Source organism: Camellia sinensis, chromosome 2 (genome assembly GCF_055761805.1).
Source record: "Camellia sinensis isolate YWXY chromosome 2, ASM5576180v1, whole genome shotgun sequence".
Lineage (NCBI taxonomy): Eukaryota > Viridiplantae > Streptophyta > Magnoliopsida > Ericales > Theaceae > Camellia > Camellia sinensis.
This window is the reverse complement of record NC_138962.1, coordinates 147173551-147186419: the sequence shown is the minus strand read 5'-3', so window position 1 is coordinate 147186419 and position 12869 is coordinate 147173551. Positions and strand designations below refer to the sequence as shown.

General features: G+C 33.2%; 1 protein-coding gene across 1 annotated transcript in view; it reads left to right on the top strand.

Moving 5' to 3' along the window:
- The window catches only part of LOC114311198 (acyl-[acyl-carrier-protein] hydrolase FATB2, chloroplastic-like), a 292813-nt gene that overhangs the window by 174880 nt on the left and 105064 nt on the right, over nucleotides 1–12869 (top strand). The gene's annotated exons all lie outside the window — the stretch shown is intronic.

Below are 12869 nucleotides of genomic sequence, written 5' to 3'. Positions count from 1 at the left end.
CGCAAGTGATTTTATGGTGGGGTACAAGTAAAAAGTTTCATATTTGTGTGACTTATTTTTTTCTGTCCAACTGATAAATAACTCCCACCCCTCCTTCACCCCCCCGCCCCCCCCCCCAAAAAAAAAAGAAAAGAAAAATAGTGACAAACACAAAAATTTTAAACTCATGTTTTGACTATCTTTAAAAGTGGTGAGATTTGGTAAGAAATAAAAAATAAAATGAATAAATAAATAAATAAACTCATTTTTAATTGTTTTGGTCGGGTAACAAATATTGTGAGAGAGTTTTCAAGTAGTGTGGTTGGTGTTGTTGTACTATAATCTGTGAGTGTAGGTGTCTCTTATTGTTCTACGTGAAGCAGTTGGGGCTAAGGTGATTTGTTAATTTTGATTTGTGTGAAGTAATTCAAGAAAGAATATAAATGTGCTAAGTGATGAATGGAGGTTCTTATGAGATGAAATATTTCAAGTCATTATTTGTGTAAAAGTTTTGAAAGATTGTGGCAGTGATGGTCAAGAGGCACTATTGCCAATTGAAAAAAAAAAAAAAAAAGAAGCAGAAAGGCAACAAGTGTCTCATCCAATAAATTATCAAATAGGTTCATGTGATGTATCCTTACAATTGTATTGAGTCATGTAATTAATGTTTTTTACTTTTCCTTCTATGTTTTAGACAAAGTGATTAAGTATTCTCTTGTTATAATATAGGCATACATCGACATGGTAGGATGGACCTACCAGATAACTTCTCATTCTGTGGGCAACAAGGAAATTTATTATCAAATATCGCAATAGTTGGGTAAAAGTGAAACGGTTGGGTAACAGGTTGTGTAGATTACAAATGGTTACATAAGAGGAGGCTAGTGTTAGACCGTGTGGGGGCATTTTGGGACATAAAAAATGTAACGCCCTAACTTCCAGGCCGTTAAATAAGCACAATAATACAACACAAGTAGGATAGATAACCAAAATATCTTAATATACGTATATAATCAGAGTCAATATCACAGATCATTCGTTTATGTTCCATTATAGGATTACAAAACATTGCCAAACCAAAAGTCAAAAGGAAAAAAAAAAAAAAACTCGTTTGAGTCTTCAAATGAACCACAGCTCCAACACTTCATCTTATTTGCCTTCGAAATAACCTTCACCATTGTAAACTGCTTCATCACTTAGCATGACACGCCATGAGCTTGGAATGCCCAGTAAAAACGCACACACCCTCCTACCTTCTAACAACCAATCAACCATATGTAGAACAAATTGGTAACATATAATACAATACTACAATAAGGTTCTCTGAATTAGTAGTTAGACTAGACATCTAGAATCCCCAAAGAGATCCTTCCTCCCAACCACAAGGATTGGACACTGAATTATTCAGAACTCTCCCATTTGCTTCTTTGCAGACCTTATCACCAATGCCCACACCGATTATATATCGGCCAGTGACATTGATGGACCTCAAAAGGGACGGCCAAACAAATAGGCTCGCTTACACCCAAATCGTGCCTAGGGCTCGTTTACACCCTGCACATACCATACCAAATCGTGCTTATGGCTCGATTACACCCTGCACATACCATACCAAATTGTGCCTATGGCTTGCTTACACCCTGCACATACCATATCAAAGGGCTCACTTACACCTTGAAACCACCACATAGAGTCTGAATACATCCGTGCCATCCTAGGGGTTTGCTCAGACCGTTTACGCAAGACTTAATTAACATTATCAACCCCTTTTCATTTCCCATTTGTTAGATATTTTGATAAGCAAGTTAGTCACATTCGGTAATACGGTAATATAAAAGAGAAAGAGACAAACATAAGAGAGGAAATATAGCCCATAATAATCATACATAAGTATGGTAAGGCAAGCAAACAGCATTAGGCATGCTTTGAAATAACACAACAAAACACCATTTCCAGCACTGTTCAGTTCTGTAGGGTTAACAAGAATGCCTTGGCGAAAATACTTCCAGGTCATATTAGCGGCTGAAATTGCACAGAAACAATAATCAATCTGTCTAGTTTCAGTTCCAATTCACAGAAGTTGCATAGCACCTCCAGAAATTCATTTACAAGCTATATTCAAAAACCTGTCCAGATTTGTCACCCTTTGGGAAAACTAGCTTTCCTCTCAATCTATCCGATGATTTTCGCCCAAATAAATTCTGTTGGAAAGAGGACTCAGAATTATAAATTTGGACAGAAGAACCAACATGAGATTATTTTTCTGGAATTTTATAAAATTGCAAGAAGTGGACTGTTTTCAGAGACTCAGGACCAGATTTTTAAAACAAAATATCCAAGCCCAAAAAACACACAATTAGGGGCTAATAAAATTATCACAAGCTCTAAACACACCAAATAGCCTACAGTAAATTCAGATTTGAGAAATAAATAAATTTGATATTTCTTTTAAATTAGAGAAGTTGCAGCAGTGCATAGTTTGACAAGTTTACAAGACAATGTCACTAGATTGTACTCACACTTTCATATACACCAAAAACCCTATGTACCGTTAATATGCAACACAAAAGGACATACTAGACAATAGGATGAGATGGGTGAAGAATTGGAGAAGATAAGGGAGAGATGTGTTCTTACCTTGACTTAAGAAAGCAACCTTTTCTTCATTTTCCTTTTTTTTTTTTTTCTTCTTCTTCTTCTCTACTTCCCTCTAATCACACTCTCCTTCTCTGACCCTCTCCTTGGCTGCTGAAATGTGTGTGTGTAAGGAATAAAGGCAAAGCTCTCAATTTATAGGAAACAAGCTTGGGTCCTAGCTTAATGACTAAGGAAGGAAATAAATATCTAGATATTTTTTCTCAACCAATTTTTCACAAATTATTATTTATAACACCTATGTAAATATTCAAATAAATAATAACATTCAATTCAAATAAATAATAAATGAAAGAACAACAAAAAATGAAACAAAAATAAAAGTATTAATTAATTTATATACTACGAGGTAAATAAATAAAAACCAAGTTTTAGGATATTTCCAATTATAAAGTGGTATTCTAGGATTTAATTATGATAACATACAAGAAAATTATTCTTTATTGGGCCATTTTGCAGATTTTTACAAAACTAGGGGCTAAAATGTTATTAAACTAAGGCTCAGGGTTTCACGTGTAATTACCAAAAATTAGGATTTTTACAAAAAAAAAAAAAATAGAAAACATTTGTAAGTCTTCACTTTAAAGTAGTTTAGTGAATAAAATTAGAAGTAAAAAAATTTCATCAACCCATAAGATTCTTATATTTCTGATAATGAAAAATATATTTTTTAAATTTCAATTAAAATAAATTAATTAATATGAAAACACTAATCTTAATTTTAAGAGAAAACCAAAAGACACTAATGAATCACCCACCTCATTAATTTTAAGAGAAAATTTCTCCCTTACAGTTTGTTTGAATTGAAATTTTTGATTAAAAAAATAAAAAAGAGCTCTCATTGGCTTCTTGGATGATTAAAGTGATAAAAAAAATGTGAGAGAAAAAAAAAGGGGGGAATTACTTAATAGTGAAGTAGAGAAAAAAAATTACAAAAATATAAAGGATGCAAATAATTTTGTGGTCGGGTGCAACTGAAAAGTTGTGAGGGTGCAATGTTTGTGTGATTTATTTTTTTCTATTTAAATTGATAAGTAATTCCTCTCCAAACATAAAAGAGAAATAGTGACAAATAAAAAAAAAATTAAACTCACGTTTTGATTCTCTTTACAAGTGGTGAGATTTGATAAGAAATAAAAATTAGTTTTTATAAATTTTATAAATTAAATTGCTGATTGGAATACAGTAAAAAAAAGAAAAGAAAAAAGAAAGCATACATGTCCTCTTTTATTTGTTGTTTGTCCAAATAAAATGGTATTTTCTCACCGAGAAAGAAACTATAATTTTATAAGAAAAAATATTAAAACTCACAATTTAAGTCGTATAATTTACCTACAATGACATTAGAGGTTATGTATTAATTTTTGATTTGTTGTAAGCTCAATCATGTAATGCATAACACCCTTATCATATCACTATTGGTGAAACAGATAATTAAAGCTGATTGGGACGGGGAAGTGGCAAGGTCATGAATTTGTTTGATTTGATAGTGTAATTTGGAGATGAGGATAGAGTAGGGTTAGAAAGGACCTGCAATGGAGGACGAGAGATTGGAAATTAAAGCTGTGTTTGGCTCAAGAATTTTGGAAGGGATTTGCAAACGGAAAGAAAAAAGATAAATAAAATGTAAATAAAATATATTTATATTTTACCTAATTTTATATACTTTTTCTCTCTCCCTTTTTCAAATCCCTCCCTAAACCCTAACCAAATGATGAATCGACAAAAGGCCATAAAACAAACGCAGCTATTTCCTACCTGTTCTATGAACTGTCTCTATTTCTTCCTTTTGTGTATTTTACATTTTACGTTTAGAGAGAGGAGAGAGAGAGAGAGAGAGAGAGAGAGGGAGACAAGAGAGAGAAAAGAGAGATCCTGTTGCTGCTGGGTTGCTGTTGATAATGGAGAGAGAGGGAGGGAGAGAGAGATATCTCTATTTTTTTAAGGTTGAAGAATAGCGTTGAAATAATATACAGGTAACAACAAAAAAAATGATTGAGAGCTCTAATTTTAAAGTTCTAGGAGGAGCTCTAATTTTAGAGTTCTATGAGGAGCTCTAATGGTGGGATCTATTATATGATGTGATGTTTATGTTTGTTTTTTGTGTTCAATAATGATAGAGAGCTTTAATTTTAGAACTTTAAAGGGAGCTGTAACGCCCTCAAAATTAAACCCATTATATATATATATATATATCATTGACAAACATTATTTAAAGAAATCAATTTATTAATTCATTCATCAGAGTATTACTAAATAAAAGCATTACATGTAATATCGAATAAAATGCCCTACAGGCTTACATCTTTCCAAGCCAACACTTGGATACAAAAATACGAGTTCTAACTCAATACAAGAAAAGCCCTAGGCTTGAATGTTTACATGTATTAATAAATAAAGACAATTAACTAAAGATAGTCTTCTTCAAAATCCAAAAGCCAAAACCTCCCAAGCTAAGTCCTTGGAGGTAGCTTATCACCTGAACCTGAAAATGATATTCCCATAAAGGGTGAGCCACAGCCCAGTTGAAATATACTAAACCACATATAAGCAATGAATAAAGCAATAGCATTCAACAGATGGTTAACCAAAATAATCAATTACTTCATTTTACAGACTCCTGACACTATGGTCTAAGATACGTTTTACTTTCCAATTTTATCAACATGGCTCAGAACCTGGCCAAACTTATAACAGTGAATTACATATATCATATTCACATCCTTCCAATATCAACAAACAAATGAGACTCAAGCTCAAATCAAAACACTTCATACTTCCAGATTGATACACATTTTAGTGCTGTATCAATATAACACTTCTATATAAATAAGCACACATAAAAGTGATGCTAATGGAGTCCATCCCCTATCTCCTCCCAAACAAAATCCGGTTTAGAGGTCCATCCCCTATCTTCCCCTAAACCGTGGAGTACATCCCCTATCTCCTCCCACACAAAACAATGTATGCAAATGCAATGCTCAATCAATACACGTATTTTCTGTATCAATGCCATAGTCAAAATTAATGACTTAACCAATGTGATTAGTTTCAGTTATTCCTAATCCACATGCAATGTCTACAACAATCACGACTATCCCCCACCGATAGCCCAAAACAGTTATTTCTAAACTGAAAATAACTATGTCAACAATTCAATAGACAAATGATTCAAATTATCCAACTACGCCATTTAATCAATGAATTCCCCAATTCCATGAATTTAACCATCTTTTCCCAATTCCATGAATTAATTATACAAATTAATTTAATAATACAACTAAGGTTTTTCTCAAAATTTACCAAAGTATCCCCAACATATCAAAATACCAAAACTTAGAACAAAACCTATAAAATAGAGTAGGAAATCCCTACCTCGAAGAAATAGCCCCAAAAGAGAAGATGGAGATGAATGCCCAAACTCCAAAGTGCTCCAAACTACCAACAATTCAGATTAAATGGACGCCCTCGACCCACTCTATCTTTTTAATAAAGGATCTAAGGTAGAAACTCACTCTAAGTAGATCAATCCTAAGAGAGAAGGTGTGTAGAGGGAGAGAAAACTCGTAACTAGGGTTTTGGAATATGAAAGTGTATGAAAAACAGATCTGAAACACGCTGCTGCCTATTTAAACCTGACAGGCTCGCTCGAGCGAAGACTTTGTCGCTCGAGCGACCAGACACAGAGAAGCTACGCTCGAGCCAAGGAAGCCTTGCTCGAGCCAACAACCCAAATGCTCGCTTGAGCGAAAGAAAACTCGATCGAGCGAAGAACTCAAACCCTCAGGTCTAAAACCAGACACACGCTCGAGCGAAGGAACTATCGCTCGAGTGAAGAACGGACTAACTCGCTTGAGCGAAGAAAAACTCGCTCGAGCCAAGAATGCAAAGCTACAGGTCCATACTGGACGCCACCTCTCGCTCGAGCGACCAACTCCTCACTCGAGCGAAGAACCAAAAACCTGGACAGCAACACTTGGTTTCTAAACCCAACCAACCTGAAACAAACCTGCCCAACACATCCTATAATTCCAAATGAGAAAATAAGGGACAACAACAACAATTATACAATGACAGAATCTACGAAACCTAAGTCCGGATACAATTAACAAATGGGAAAAGACCGGGGTCGCTATAGGAGCTCTAGTGATGTGGCAAGGAAATAAAAAACAAAAAATATAAGTACACACATCACATCACATGTGGACTCCACTCCATTAGAGTTCCTTTTCTAGAGTTCTCAATCTTTATTTTTTATTTATTTACTGTATTTATTTTTTATACCATATCACTAGAGCTCAAGTTAGAGCTCTAGATTTAGAGCTCTTAATCACTACTTCAAGTAGCAGTGGTCTCCCTAGTTTCGAACTCCAAATCACAACAGACGGTCCACTTTCTTTTTGGAAAAATTACACTTGGTTAGGGGTGTAAATTTGGCCCGGCCCGGCCTGGCCTCACCCATGTCTGGCCTGGCAAGCGCCCGCCAAAATTCGAGCCTGGCCGGGCCGGTCCACGGACCAGAAAATTAGGCCCAAACCCAGGCCCGAGGAGTATTCGGGCCTTGGCCAGTGGGCTTGGGCCTAGGCTCGGGTTTGGGCAGGCCTAAACATTTTTTTTTGTTTATTTTATTTTTTCCAACAAAATTTTATTATTTTTCACTAGAAATGACACTGGGCCTCGGGCAGGTCGGACCACGAGCTAGGCTTTAAGTGGGCCTTGAGTCAGCCGATAGGCTGGGCCACAGGTCGACCTAGGCGGCCCAGGCCCACTGACTAGGCCGAGTTTCAAAACGACAGCCCAAACCCAAGCTCACGGTCTTGGGCTGGGCTCAGGCCCGGGCCTGAACAGACTGGGCCCACCCCGAGCAGCAAGCGGGCTTCGGGCCGCCCATAGGCCACGGACCATTTTTACACTCCTACATGAAAAAACTAAAATTTCCCTAGATATTGATTTGTGATTATGTATCAATTTTAATGAGTAAATAGCAATCCCAATCAAACAATCAAAGACAAATCAACACAACGATTTAACGTGGAAAAACCACAATTGGAGCGCCTCCAATTGTGATAAAAATAAAAATCACAGGCAAAAGCCACAAAACAATCCACTAAGAAGACATAAAAGAATTACATAAGTGTACTCTCAATTACCTAGCGAATCCATGCCCGAATCAAACCGACCCCTATGTGCCTCTTCCAGCCTTGTCTTTATCTCAGAATTGTCTTGCCCAACGTTGAATCCATAATGCCGATGTCAAATCCACAACGATGAGCCACTTCAAAATCCACCAAAGCTTCAGGCCCGAATTCCACGGAATCCACCGAAGAACAAAACTCTCTTTTGTATTGAAGGAAACAAACAATTCTTTTATGTATACTTTTCAAACCAGATTTAAACTCGAACAAACATCAAAGAAACTAGCAGAGAAGCTCCAGATATGAACCCTAATATCCAAGAAGAAGATCCGGAAGTCGTAACCCTAAAAACGGATGAAACCACATATTTATAGAAAACTGATCCACTATCTCTGCTTGAGCGCAAGAATGGCCGCTCGAGCGGGAAAAAACAACTCCCAGTACTTTTGCAGGTGAGTCAAACTTCTGGAACCAAAGATTATTCACTTGAGCGCACAAATGGCCGCTCGAACTGACAAGCAGCTTCGACTACATAGGCACTATCCCCGAAGTGGCAAACATGATAGAATAAAGCACAAACTCCTCTGTATAGGCACAATTTTTGTTGGATTCGCATCTAAATACACATAGCCTCACTTAATAAACGAGCGAATAAAATTACACCTGAAATGAGTTTTGTCAATCGGGATTGCCAAGAATAAAAACCTAACACTACACTTGGTCCCTTTTATCTTTGGACAATTTCTCATTTTAGCCCTTAAAGTTTAAATTTTTTTTTTCTCACTTAGGTCCTTCATATTTCAAGTTATTCTCAATTTACTCCTTAAGCTAATTTTTATTCAAAATCAGACAGAAAATGATACATTGATAATCATGTGGCATACAAATATTTTATTATATATAAGTTACATATTTGACATAAAATTAAATCTTAATATAATAATATCTTTTCATATTATGTGACAGTTATTATGATATTTTCAATCTAATTTTGAACATAAGTTAGCTTTATGAGTAAATTTGAAAAAACTTGAAACATAATATGCCAAAGTGGGAAAAAATAAATTTTCAGAGCCAAAGTGGGAAAGTAGTCAAACATAAAGGGACAAAATGTAATTTACCCTTTTCCTTTCCTTTTTTTTTTTTTTTTTGTTGCCTCCATGTTTTTGGATTTACAAATCTAATTTTTTTTTAAAAACAAAAACTTTTTTTTGTGTTCATGTTTTTCAGTCTTTTTTTATAAACTGAGACTAACTATTTATACATTAAAAAAATTACCAAACACATTTTTATGTTAATTTTTTAAAAATTTTAAAATATAAGCAAAAAATTAAAAAGAAAATGATTACCAAACAGACCCAAATGATTGGTTTCTATTTCTTGCATATTATACCAAACAGACTCTTATTTCATTATTAGTGAAGATTTTACGGACCAGGTCATAATTTTTGAAATGTTACAAGCCATGATGATATAAAATGTGATACTCTTTTACACAATCAGAGTTATGCAAAATAGAAATTTAGCCATATAATTTGCATGGGAAAGAGAAAAACTAGTGCTTAATGGCATTACCTATCCGGCTGAGATTGTGAACGAACTGTTTGAAAAAGAAAGTAAAGGTTGGAAAAATTTGTACTGAAGTAAACGTAATGTTTGAAAACGTGGACCAAAGCGGCCAGTTGGATCGGTCGAACTGGTAACCGGACCTAGTTCTAGTCCAGATGACCCTCCAAATCCAAACTATGCTCAAAACCGGCTTAGCATTTGAAAATCAAAAGAATTGCCGATTCAACCAGAATAACCAATTGCGGGTTGACATAATTGGCCGCGTTTCAACAATTGAAGTTTCTTCAAATAACATGTTGTGCAGAGAGCTTCAATATGGAACCAAATGCATGAAAAGCAAGCACTTTAACCACTAAGCTATCAACACAATTGTTGACAATATAATAAGTATATATACTATATATTCAGTATTATCTTAATTATTTTTACTGAAAATCAATGTATAAAAAACATAAAATAAATTTTAAGAAATATTTTTTTAAATTTTTTATTATTTATTAAGTTATTAATTTTAATATTTATATTTTTTATATTTATAAATTTTAATATATGTATGACATAATTATGATATCGCTGTTTAATTTCGGTTCACCCACGATTGAACCAGTGACTTGTCCGCCCAATCACTTTTCCAATTCGCTCACATATCCAATTTTTAAAACATCGATCAGAATCACCAAACTACTGGCTCTCAATTAATCATGAAAACCAAAAAAGCCTTGGCAAACAGTGCAAAGCGAAATCTTGAATGTCATACACAGGCAATTGAGCCAAATGCCTAAAAATTAGGACAAATTACACTGTTAGTCTCTATATATTAGAACATTTTACTATATATACTTCCTACCATATGCACCCTTAACTTATGTCATTTTTTTTTTTTTTAGTTATAACCAATTTTCTTCTTTAGTTATGACCTTATTTTAGTTGTGACTTATGAGATCTTTGGTTATACCTCATGTGTTGTTTGGCTATGACTTTTTTTTTTTTTTTTTTTTTAGTTATGACTAAAAGTATGAAATTATATTATTTTTTACTTTAGTTATGAGGTGCATACGGTACACACCTTTTGAGGGGTGTGTATCATAGTCTTTCCCATATATGTTAGTTCTTATGTTATTTCAGTCCTTATAATTTTAATTGGCTCCATTTGAATATAAATTTATGATTTTATCTCAATTTTGGTCAAGCTGATTAAAATTGTTAGTATTTTAATTTTTATGACAAATGTGTACATGGTGGCATGCGTCATGCTTTTATAAGCAAAATTATAAACTTATTCAACTTAGTGAATTTAATTTCAACCAATTCAGTAACTATTTTTTTTCAAAAATCTTGATCAGCGTTATCAATTAGACCAAATTGACATAAAAATTAAAATTAAGAACCAAAATTGATTTAATTAAAATGACAAGTACCAAAATGATACAACAAACAAAATGTAAGGACTACCGATATAATTTGTCCAAAAAATATTTGCATGAGCATCCGGTAATGCAAAAGTGACTGCAAGCTTAACCATATACAGAAAGAAGTTATTAAATGTAGCTAAAAGAAATAGAATTACACAATGCCCAAACAAAGTTACACCATTATCTTGAGCTTCAAATATGAACATTGGAGTTGTAAAGTAAGCACAGTATCCATATCCATAACCTATTGTCCATATTGAAGTTTCTACGATAGTCATGAGAAGACACAATTTCCATCAAAATTAAATGCAGGCAACAAATACAAGTAAAAAAATGTTATTCGGCATTTTTATATTTTTCAATTTCTTGGAAAACATATAGTTTTTGACCATTTGTTTGACCACAAATATGAGGTCCGAATTAAATAAATTAAGTTAGCTGGAATTCATCAATAGCTTAAATTTATTAAAAATTGAAAAATAAATATGAACGATTCTCATTATCGTTGTTCACAGTGGCATATACTTGATGTTTGAAAGGATGAGTGAGTTCAATAGGCCAACTCTTGCTAGAACAATTCTAAATATAGATGTGTATGTGTATATGTTGATAGTGGTTAAAAGGTTTAAAAACATTAGAAAACCCGAAGTTTCTAACTGTGAAATTGTAATGAAATTGAGGTAGAAATGGGTTTTAACCTTTAACGCACTGATAAAAGTATTACAAATAGTTGGTTGTAAGTCCAAAATCCATGATGAGAATGCTTCACAGGTTAATCTTACAAGGCTAAAATGCAAACCAAAAATGTTTCTGATCATATATGGTAGTAATTTTATATGGCAAGAAATATAAAAAGAATGTTCAGGTTATTAGTTGAACAACCGGCTTATTTCCTCCATTTGAAGCATTGTTCTCAATGAAGGCTGAGATTAAAGTGATTAGAAAGATTGTAAGTCATGGTTCTTATTCTGTTTTCATGTTTTGCTTTGTTGTTTGTATTAATGAGCAAGATGATTGCACTCAAAGGTAATAGTTCAGTAATTACCAATTAAAAAAAGGCTCAATGACCTAAAATTTAGAACTTCTAATGTTTGCAGAATGATAATGCAAATTCGATATTTTTTAGAGTAACTACACCAGTAGCCATAACTTCCCTTTTGACCTCAGAATAGAGGTTGGGACATTGAACTTACCTTAAATAAATAAATTAAATAAAAAGAAAGAAGGAGTAGCATGCTTTGCCGTCATATAATAAGTATCTTATAAGTTTGATATAATTACATCAATTCTTTTTTAATAATATTGAAATGATTGAAATTAATGCAGATGATTTGTGGACATGTGGTAAATAAGAGTAGAATATATATATATATATATATATTTTAATGTAAAAGCATTGACATTTTTCTTTTTTCATCCGTAAACCTAACAAATTATTAGTAAAAATGGAGCCAAATTTTCAGTAAATTAAAATCTTAACAGGAGGTCAATATAATTATGTCAAATTTATAGAAATCAAATTAGAGGCTTACAAAAACTCTATCTGAGTGTAGATTTCTTTTTAAGCTTTCTCAGTCTAACTATACATGGTTATTAGCTTTCTTATATGGAAGTAAATTTACAACCATAATTTTAACTAGATGAAAAATAAATGGCCTAGACAATTTCATTAAGGTAGCCCTTGTTAAAATGACTTCTTTCATTGAGTTGCTTCCTCCTCACTAGTTTTTTTGTCTTCTTCTTCTTTTTTTTTTTTTTTTTTTTTTTTTTTTTTTTTTGGTGCTATATGCTCTCTATTGGAACATAAAACAATTAAAGATGAATTATACTAACGGTCCTTATAGTTTGATACTTGTGTCACTTTGGTCTCTAACTTTTTAATTGTGACACATTTGACCTTGAATTTTAAATTTTGTTTCAAATAAGGACAATTGAAGATAACATTAGATTTTTCAAGTGCAAAATCATCAATTTGATAAAATATAAACTAATTTGACAAAAATAAATGTCAACAAAATATTTTTGAATTTTTAAAAATTAAAACTACCCACTAAAAATAAAATTATATAAAATTGATAAATCTTTTAGACATTTATTTATTTATTTATTTTGTTTTACC